Here is a 10,188-nt window from a genome sequence, read left to right on the forward strand (position 1 = left end):
GGGTCCTGCCCTAAGCACAGTCCATCCAGTTTCTGGGGATCCCCACCAAAGCCCTAGGAGGGGCTTATCACTATCGTAATTCCTGTTTCTGTAAATGGGAAGGCTCAGGGAGGCCCACTTTATGGCCTGAGTTCACAGGGCTGGTAAGTGGTAGAGCCAGGGTTCAAGCCCACCATGGTAAGCCCTAGAGGGAAGGGGATAACCTCTGGCCGCTTGGCTTCCTCTGCCCCAAAGTGCTCTCACCTGCTTGTGATCCCACGGAGAAGAAGGGTAGATGCCACCAGAGGGTATGGTCTCCACCAAACGTGGTTTCTGCTGGGAAGGAGGTGCTGGGAAGGTCTGCCTGGAAGGGGGTGAACAGTGACCACAGGCTGCCCGCCAGCCTAGCCCCTCACAGGCAGCCCTCCCCACAGCCCCAGTCTCTGTCACAGGGACCTCCTTTTCCTATCCACTGTTGCCAGTGGCACAGGGGCCAATATGGGAGGCTGTGTCCACCTTCCCCACCCCTCCAGCTAACCCAGACTACACTTAGGACGCTAGCTCCGTATTGGGCATCCCCGATCTCGAGCCTGTTTCCTCGCTGGTCTCTACAGCCCCAGCCTCAGGGAGGATCACGTCCCGCTCCCCAGCACCCCCTGTAATTAATCATGTGGGCTGCCCTCCCAGCCAGGCCCAGCTCTGGCCCCTCCAGCCCACCCTGTTGCCAGGCCCCAACACAGCCATCCGTTGTCCCCTGGTCAGAAGCCAGTGACCAACTCAAAATAACTATTTCCCTTCCCTCCAACACAACTGTCCTTCCTGGGGAGGACAACAGCTGCAAGGGATTAGGGGTGGGGAACAGAACCAGAGAGCCCCCGACCCTCAGCCCTACACTCAGGCCCAAACCCACAGAGCTGGAGGCCAGAGCTACAGGCATGGGGGTGAGGAGCCCACCTGCCCCAGTGTCCGGGGCTGCCTTCTCCCCCCGGAACGAAGTCCTCCTCCCCATGAACAAGGAGCACCAGGGGAGCTGAAGGGCGGCAACCTCCCCCAGCCCGACCTCAGCCAGGCCCACCTGTGGCCAGTGCTGGGCCTACCCCCAAGCCTGTGGAGGAACTGCATGCTCTTGCTACATAGGAAGCCGGAACGCCCACTTCTGGCCTTTGCATCTGCTGTTCCCTCTGCCCGGATCACCCTTCCCTTTACAGCCCGGTGTCCCCACCTCCTAGCCCCTCAAAGCCCTCCTCTGTAGAGCCTTTCTTGAGCTCCCAACCCCCTAACAAAACTCAGAGGCTGGAAGTTGCAGCTCCTACCTGACCACACACCATCTGTGATGGTACTTCTCACGGGAACAGATGCCCGGCAAGGATGACACCACGAAATGGCAGAACCACCCTCGGCTCGAGGAGATGCAGGGCTCTTTTGGACACCGTAGTTGAACTGGACTGGCCAGGCCTCACTTTGAGCAGTGACCTCTCACCCAGGGCCAGTTCAGGCGGAAGGACAAGGGGAGGCATGACTGGGCCGGAGAGGGCCCCAGGATGCTCGGGGCTGAGTCCCCAAGGCTGGGCTGTCACTGCAGTGCCCACCTCAGGAGCATCTGTTCAGGAATAGGGCACTTGCTACTTTCTGAGTGGCCGCTGTTCTCTCAGGGGGGCTCCTCAGTGCTGAGCTGGAGCTGGAGTCTGGCCTCGACTTACCATCCATCCCTGGAGCCACCCTCACCGCCCACTACCTCCTACTGGCTCCTCGCACCCACTGCGCGGTCCCTGGCTCATTCCTGGCTCCTTCCATGTCGTCCCTTTCCTGGGGCAGGCCTGATCATTGCTTTCTTTCTCCAGGTCTTGGTCACAAGGGCTCACGAGGCCACATTCACAGCCCCCGCCCCACACAAACACGAGAGCGGGCATGTCCTCACGGACCTTCACCTGGCAAGTGGCATTTTCCTCCTGCTCTTGCCTTTTCCCTTCCACCTCACCCTGCGAACTTTGAAGACAATCTTCCATTACGTATATTTTTGATAAGCCACCTCATATACGTTTCGGGACTGACATGAGATATATGTTAGCCAGTAAATAAATATTACCTGCTCTTCCTGTGAATTCATTTAATCCTTTGCTACCCTTGCCTGAAGGCACTTGTGGTCTGAGGATAAGGGGGCAGCACCCAGAAGGGGCAGGTCCTACAGGGGATGGGCTGGCTACACTTCCATTACCTATGTCCTGTGTCACTTAGGTTCTGGTAAACTGTGGCCACCTAGGAACCACCCCAAAACCTCCTGGTTTAAAACAACGAAGGTATTTTTAATTTTAATTTTATTTTAGAGACAGCATGAGCGGGGGAGAGGGCAGAGAGAGAGACAGAGAGACAGAGAGAGAGAGAGAAAATCCTAAGCTCAGCATGGAGCCTGACGCAGGGCTTGATTCCACAACCCTGGGATCATGACCTGAGCCCAAATCAAGAGTCAGATGCTCAGCCGAATGAACCACCCCCGTGCCCCCAAACCAGTACCGTTTTATTTGCTCCTGGTTCTTCCACCTTGGCTGAGCTCTCTGGGGCAGTCCCTTGGCTGGTCTTGCTGGGAGCCACCTGGTAGCCTCACTCAGCTGCAAGCCGAGGCCTTGCGTCTCCGCGTAGGCTGGGCCTCCTGGTCAGTCCTCGTCCGGCTGTCTCTCCACGCAGTCGCCAATGTGATCACTCCAGCAGAGTGGCCAGGCACAAAGAGCTTCCATCAGTGAAAACCCAGAAACTGTCAGGCTTCCTCAAGACTTTGCCTCAGGGCTGGCACAGCATCACCTCCGCCACATCCCGTAGTTAGGTAAGTCACAGGGCCAGCACCACACCAGGTGTGAACACTCGGCGGCTATGTTCATCTCAGGCCACTGAATCAACAACATACGTGGGACGCACTGGAAGGAATATGTGACAAATTGTAACGGTGGTAATTTGGGGCGGTGGGAATATGGGGGCTTTGAACTTCTCTATTTTTACATTTGAGAAAAAGACAAGAAATAAAGGAGAGGCTGAGACAAGGCATCCAGTTCACTGTTCTGAGAGGAGCTGTCCCCGGCAGCTGTCATGGCAAGTCGCCTTGATTCCCGGGGGAGCCGGGGCCTTTTGGCCTGATGGGGCCCTAAGAGGGAAGCTGTTCCTGATGCCAGGACCTATCACTCTGGGAAACGGGCCTTTGGGCGGGGCCTAACAACAGGCCTGAAATTTAGGCTTGAGACATACTGTCTGAATGAAGTCCACAGCGGCCAAGGTATCTGGCCAGGAGTGAAAGATGACGCTCATCACTCATGATGCAATTTCGAACTTGCTTCCCATTCCCAAGGTTCATCAATAAAATGTACCCTGGGTGTTTTTTAATTAATCCAGTGATCCCTCACTGCCCAAAAGGATGGTCCAAAGACCAGCAACATTAGCATGACCTGTGGGCTTACTAGAAATGCAGAATCTAGGGCCTCACCCCAGACCTGCGGAATCAGAACGTGAATTTTTACAAGATTCCCTAGATGATTCTTATGCACAATTACATTTGGGAAGCCTGTTCAAATCTGTTCTTAAAAACACGATTATACTACATTGAAACTATTTTTTCTTTGATGGTGATAAAGTCTTATTGTTTTAGTGAAGGCATTTAAAACAGCATTGTCCAATTAAAATTTTCTTTATCTGCACTGACCAATATGGTGGTCATTAGCCAGCTACAGAGCGCTTGAAAAGTGGCTAGTACAACAAAAGAATTGAATTTTCCTTTAAATTTAAATTAAATGAAATGTAATTTAAATAGTCACAGACTGCTAGAAGCTTCCTGCTACTGTATTAGCATGGATTTTAAATCGACTTCATTTTTTAAAGGTCTGTGCACCTAGAAAATTGCAGCCGGGCTCCCCAGGGGATTTTGCACAGCCATGAACTCCTTGTTACAATGTGATGTTATGATGGCAGAAGAACTATATATTTTGGTGTTTGAACCCAGCTCCTGGCCAGAACTCCTAAAACCTTTGTAATTTCCTACTCCGTTAAGGTGCTAGGAGCATCTCTTGTTTGCCCTTGCTTCCTGACACAGAGCTCCCAAATCCCTTGGAGTTTCCTGGGTGATGGGAATATCTTTTGCTCTAATGAAGTGACTCTTGGCAGGCTCCTTCCTGGCTACCTTCAGCACAGGGGTTGGTGACCTGAAAGACCAAGCATGGTCAGAAGCCTGGGATGTTCAGCACTTCCCCCCACCCATCCCCTGGGTTCATCCCCATAGTAAGGCCTCCATAAAAATCCCTGAAGTATGGGGTTTGGAGAGCTTCTGGATGCTGGTGCCTCTGAGGCTCACGGAGCCCCCAGTGGGAGGGGAAGGTGGCAGCCACCCTGGGTTCCCCACACCATGTAAACTCAGCCTTCTGGGGAACGTGAGGTGACCTGAAGCTCCCTTCAGGCCTCAACAGCTTCCCCGAGCAAGTGGGGCTCAAGGGGACAGCTAATGCCCTCTTCCCACAGCAAAGGCTGGTGGCCCCTGTGGGGTTCGCTGCCTAAAGAAGCTTGAGGTTCTTCATTTCCCTTACTTGGGGTTGCTGGGATTCCCTGGGGCCGGGGCCGGCCCGGGGCTGGTAAGGAACTTGTGTCGAGTATCTCTACTCCGCCCCTTCCCCTCTGCCAGCACACGGACCAAAGTGAGCACAACCTCCGGGAATGAATCTCTACTCCCTGTCATTATAACTTCGTCGTTGGTGAAGTGAATCCAGTCCAAATATGTGAGTGGCCAGAAATGTTATCTAGGTACCTCTGTCCCCAGTAGACTTGGGGCATGAGAACCTGGCAGGCCCAACCACCTAAGATCTGCAGAAGGTTTGAGTCTGGAACTCCTATAGGGAGTTCACTGCCCCCGTCCCCACCCGCAGACCCTTAGCAGCAGATTCCCGTGGGATTCTGCTCTCCCCTGCCACCCATCCTCCTGTTCCCCATGGACGTGCATCTGCAGAGAGCGAACAGACGCTTTGCCAAGCTTTCGGTGGCAGGAGTCTTTTTCACGTGCTCCCTAGTCGCTGTCGCACGTGGGGTCTGAGATTTGCTTTCCCAGCAGCACATCTCCCGGTAGCCAGCTCGGAGGGGGAGAACTGTGGCTTCCCACTACCTCTCCTAGGCGGGGGCTCCTGACAGTCACCAAGAACCTGACATGTTGGCATAGGTAGGTTTCCAATACCAAAAAAAGAGGCTTGGAAGGCTTCTGTTCTTTAGACTTCAAGTGAACATGAGGGCAGCCTTGGGGTGGGGGCAGCTTTGGAGGGGGCCTTGGAACCCAGGGGCTACTGTGTGTACAGGCCTATTCCACTATATCGACTGAATTTACTGTATTCCCTCCCAACTGCCAGGAGGATTCACAACTTAAGACTTGATGGAGACAGCTGGGGGAGACCCAAGTGAGAGAACTCGTGAGAGTCCCTGTTAACATTTATCACCTTCATGCAGTAGAAGGGCAGCGGCTGTCAGTGACATTCGACACCCCTTAATAAGGGGCTCCAGCCACCGTGTTTCCATATCCCACCCTTCACATACTGTTTTGCTTTGCTTCAGACACCATGGATACCAAGAGGCACAATTTTTCCAAGGCTCGTGCTCCATCCAGATGTGCAATGCCTTGCGGATTTGCGATTTGGAGTGCGCCTACCACAGCTCAGAGGCACTCGTGGTTTGCATTACAGGACTCCGTATTTGCAGGCTCTGGAAAAGGTGCGGAGATGGAAGTTCCGGACTAGAATTTTGTATCAAAGGAACTTAAAGTCTGAGAGGGGCTTTGCTTTACGCTTTCCTTTCTTCCCAGCATCTGGCCTCTCTGCAGGTATGGCATCGATTCTTGCTCTTGGAACAGCTTCTCAGTGCCAGAAACACCACAAATCACCAGGGGAAGGTGTTAACATGCAGATTTCTCAGCCAGATTTAGATCTCCTGAAAGAAAATCTGCATTTTAACGAGCTGGGCCTCAAGCATATGCATTTTAATAGGCCAGGGCTAAGTAATCGAAATTTGACTTTTTTTTTTTTTTTTTTTTTTGAGAACTACAATCAGAAGAATATACCCCACAGTGTGATTCAAATTGTAATGAAGCAAACATCGGTGTGCAAACACTCCCCAGGTTGGGAAATAAAGCACTGGTGGTCCTTGGAAGTTCCATGAAGCCCCTCTCCTGTCACTCATGCCTCCGTCCTCCCACCCGCATCCCCCACCCCTGGGCGAAACAGTGTCCTGAGTTCTGAGATACCCAGTCCCCTTGCTGTCACTATGGCTTGTCATTTATAAATGCATCCTGGAATATATTGTTTTGCTTATCTAAAAGTCATATAGAAATGGAGGGGCACCTGGGTGGCTCAGTCGGTTGAGCATCCAACTTCGGCTCAGGTCATGATCTCACAGTTCGTGAGTTTGAGCCCCATGCTGGGGCTGTGTGCTGACAACTCAGAGCCTGGAGCCTGCTTCGGGTTCTGGGTCTCCCTCTCTCTCTGCTCCTCCCCTGCTCATACTCTATCTCTCTCTCTCAAAAATAAGTAATCGTTAAAGAAGTTTTTTTTAAGTCATACAGAAAAGGAATCATCCTTGATATACTGTACCTTGCTGTCTTCACCATGCACGGGAGTCATATGCTTCCTCTGCTGCTCCACCTGTAGCTGCAATTTGTCCCTTTTCGTTGCTGTATAGCTTTTTGTTGTGTGAAAACAACACATCTCGCTCGTAGGCATCTCTTCCAGCCCAGCTCTGAGGCACACTTCATGTGTTTTCCCCATCAGGCTGATTTTGCTGAGGAGGAAACAGCAGGTCAAAGAAGTCAAGTGATTTAAGAGCCCAGCACGGGGGTTGAACAGCCTGAGTTTGAAATCTGCTTCCGCCAAGGGGGGCATCACTGTGTGAGCTCAGGAACACTCATCTCTGTGCCTTGGTCTTCTCATCTGTAAAACAAGAATGGTTCCTGTTCCAGTGCTGCAATAATTCAGTAAAACAAATACCCGTAAAGCAGGTAAAACTTGGCCTAGCCCCTTCAAATGCCTTCAGATCAGAAATGGGAACTGGGGCTTGTGTCTGACTTTATATTATTTTTGTGGTTTATATTTCCCATGAACACAGGCTACTTTTATGATCCATTAGTGAAACAGAAACCTTTGCCCTACAAGCTTTTCACTCTTCACCTCAGCGCTGAAGGTAAGCTAACATGCAGCCATGAGGGGACAACCAGGCAAGGCCTCACTGTGGAGACAGAGCCGAGTCTGGCCTTGAGATCTCTCCGGCAGTGGGGTCTGGCCTGGCCCAGCCACCCAAGGGGACGTTCTCTCACATCTCACTGCTCTCTACAAAAAGGGCACACCCAGACACACAGGATGCCGGTGGACAGGGGGAGTGCCCACGCAAGCAGGACAGGGATGGCATGTGACTGGTCAGGTGATCCAGGTCCTTGTCCCAGCCCATGTCTCCCTGGGCTATGGCATCCTCATCAGTAAAATGGAGGAAGAGGAAGAGAGGGCTTAGACAAGGAGAGCGCCAAAATCTTTCTCAGTGAATTCTCAGTGAGGCTTTTGGCTAAATCTGCTGAGGTGCTGGGGAAATCAGCTTGGAGGTCTGTCCCTTAGCATGCCTGACTTTCCTGAGAGACACCCCAGGAGGGGGCCAGTCTGGCTACAGGAAAATCATTCAGTGGGCCAGTGGCAAATAAGGGCCACAGTGGATCTGCTCTCACCCAAGATGAATCCTGTTGGGAATGGTTGCACACCTGTCCCTTCAAGTTCACGACAATTAACTAACACTCTCACTTGGAAGGCAATTCCTTCTAAAACACACCATGACCGGGGCGCCTGGGTGGCGCAGTCGGTTAAGCGTCCGACTTCAGCCAGGTCACGATCTCGCGGTCCGGGAGTTCGAGCCCCGCGTCAGGCTCTGGGCTGATGGCTCAGAGCCTGGAGCCTGTTTCCGATTCTGTGTCTCCCTCTCTCTCTCTGCCCCTCCCCCGTTCATGCTCTGTCTCTCTCTGTCTCAAAAATAAATAAACGTTGGAAAAAAAAAATTAAAAAAAAAAAATAAAACACACCATGACCTCCAAGGCGCCTGATAACGCGACCCTGCCCACTTCAATTTCTCCACTGAAAGGTCACTCTGGCCCCAGCTCCAAGGAGGCCACTAACCCTCACAGCCTGTCCTTTCCTTCCTCCTGTGCTCAGCCTCCTAATGGTTTGTCGCCATCTTCCTGGTGAGCTGGAAAGCCGAGGGCAAGGGGCCGTGCGCTCGTTGGTTCCACAATTCACACTGGCCTGGGTCCAGCTTAGATAATACACCCCATCACCCCCAACGCCCCCTCACTTCCTCTCAAATGGATATGCAAAGCATCTGGGAAGTGGACAGCTGTCGCCTTCCACCCCAAAGAGGGAGGTGAGGTAATCCCCATACATAGTCTGACAAGTGCCTTGGGGTGAAAGGGGCTCTGTGTGGAGGAGAGTGTGTTGCTGTGTTTCTCTGGACTTCCAGGAGCACTTCCCTGATGGCCTGGCACTGAAGAGAGATGAAAAGTTAACCAGATTTCCTCGCCTCCACAAAAGCATCTTTCTTTCAGGCCACAATAGACACCATGTTGGAAGGAAGATTTCAGCGTCCAGTGACCAGAGATAGGGAGCTCTATTGAAGTCCCTGGCCACCCCACCGCCACCCATCTCTGAGGATTCCAACTATAACCCTGAAGGCTCAGGGGACAGGCCCACGGGATCTAACAACAACAACAACGCTACTATGTTTAAGGATGGACAAGGGGACAACATTCAGACGTGACTGGGGCTGGCCCTGTTACCTGGGCTGACGGCCCTCTGTGTGTTGACCCCATCAGAGGGGCAGCACCCATGAAAGAGGCGGCTCCAGTCGAGTCGTTAGCAGGAAGAGAAAGGGCAGAGCTGTCCTGGGCCCACCCGAGTGTCAGGCGCTCGACAACTGTGGGGAGAAACGCAAACTCGGCAAGTCACACGAGGTGGCAGCGGAGCACCTTTCCCTCCAGACCCCTGGCCCTGCTGCGGCAGAGGTCTGCTGCTTACCCGCAGCGCACTCTGGAGGGTACGGGTTGTGGGAGAGGAGCGCTTCTTGCCATTTACTTTCACAGAAGGCTGTGATGGCAACAGCAAATTCAGCACGGTTTTTATGTCTCACCGAAGTCTAAGTGGCTGGTGCCCACGCTTCCAGCATCATCCCTCTGGGACGAAACCAGACCCAGGGGGGGATTCCCCGGGAGGGCCCAGTATCTAGAATGGCCTTTTGTTCTTGACTTTGAAATTCTTACATTACTTTTCAAAAACATTTTTTTATAGTACACAAAGTCTACAAATGACACAATAACTATTGTCTCCAGATGTAGTCACTGTACTAGTTTAACTGTATCCTTCAAGATCTGGCATATCCGCCCATGCTCTTCTCTGCCCCTAAACTGCTTCCTCCCTGCCCACCCCTCTCCGCCCCCCAGCGAATTTACACAGGGTAGTCGCATCATGGAAGTGTTTAACTTCTGTGAATATAACTATTTGTGCCGGGGTTGGCCATCCCACTGAGGGACCATATGCCCAAGAAGCAGTATAAGGGAGGGTGTGGGGTAAGCTTTCAGCTCCCTTATGTGATTCGAGTGTTTAGAGAAACACTTTTCCTGGAAGTCCCTAAATTCAAGCCCATTGGTGATGGGCTCCAATGCTGAGGGACAGTAGGTGTGGTTACAAAAGAGCATGTGGGGCTCCAATGTGACAACTTGCTAAGGGAATTAAGAGCAATCTGGACTAGATGCCATTTTGTCTTAAGCTTGACTCGGGCCCCAATGCCTACTAAGATGATTCTACTGATCATATGCTGTTCACATTTTTCCCCATTTAGTGTAGCTTGGAGTTGTTATAAATCAGTATCTGTACAGATGTCTTGTCCTGTAAGTGCTTACCACAAGATATTTCACAGCATGAGCGTATGGGATGTGCTTTGGAAAGAGCTCTATGTTCACATCACAAAGGAAAGAAAAATATCATTAAAAAAATAAACTAAGAACAAATTTACTGGGGTGCCTGGGTGGCTCAGTCGGTGGAGCGTCCAACCCTTGATTTCGGCCTCAGGTCATGATCTGAGGGTTGTGGGATCACATCCCACGTTGGGCTCCACGCTGGGTGCAGAGCTTGCTGAAGAGTCTCTCCCCTTCCCCCTTGACTCACCCCTCCTCCG

The 10,188-nt window shown here is 52.1% G+C and overlaps 1 long non-coding RNA gene across 1 annotated transcript; it reads right to left on the minus strand.

The window, feature by feature from the left end:
* Window positions 1-2,375: 2,375 nt before the first annotated feature.
* LOC121045374 (uncharacterized) lies at window positions 2,376-10,063 on the minus strand. The gene is made up of 3 exons (XR_005797721.1): window positions 8,795-10,063; window positions 6,579-6,914; window positions 2,376-5,694 (listed from the first exon to the last, which is right to left on the minus strand). It is a non-coding gene; the product is annotated as an uncharacterized LOC121045374 (long non-coding RNA).
* Window positions 10,064-10,188: the final 125 nt, after the last annotated feature.

The sequence above is a fragment of the Herpailurus yagouaroundi genome, unplaced genomic scaffold, assembly GCF_014898765.1.
Source record: "Herpailurus yagouaroundi ecotype Mexico unplaced genomic scaffold, PumYag 190, whole genome shotgun sequence".
Classification (NCBI taxonomy): Eukaryota; Metazoa; Chordata; class Mammalia; order Carnivora; family Felidae; genus Herpailurus; species Herpailurus yagouaroundi.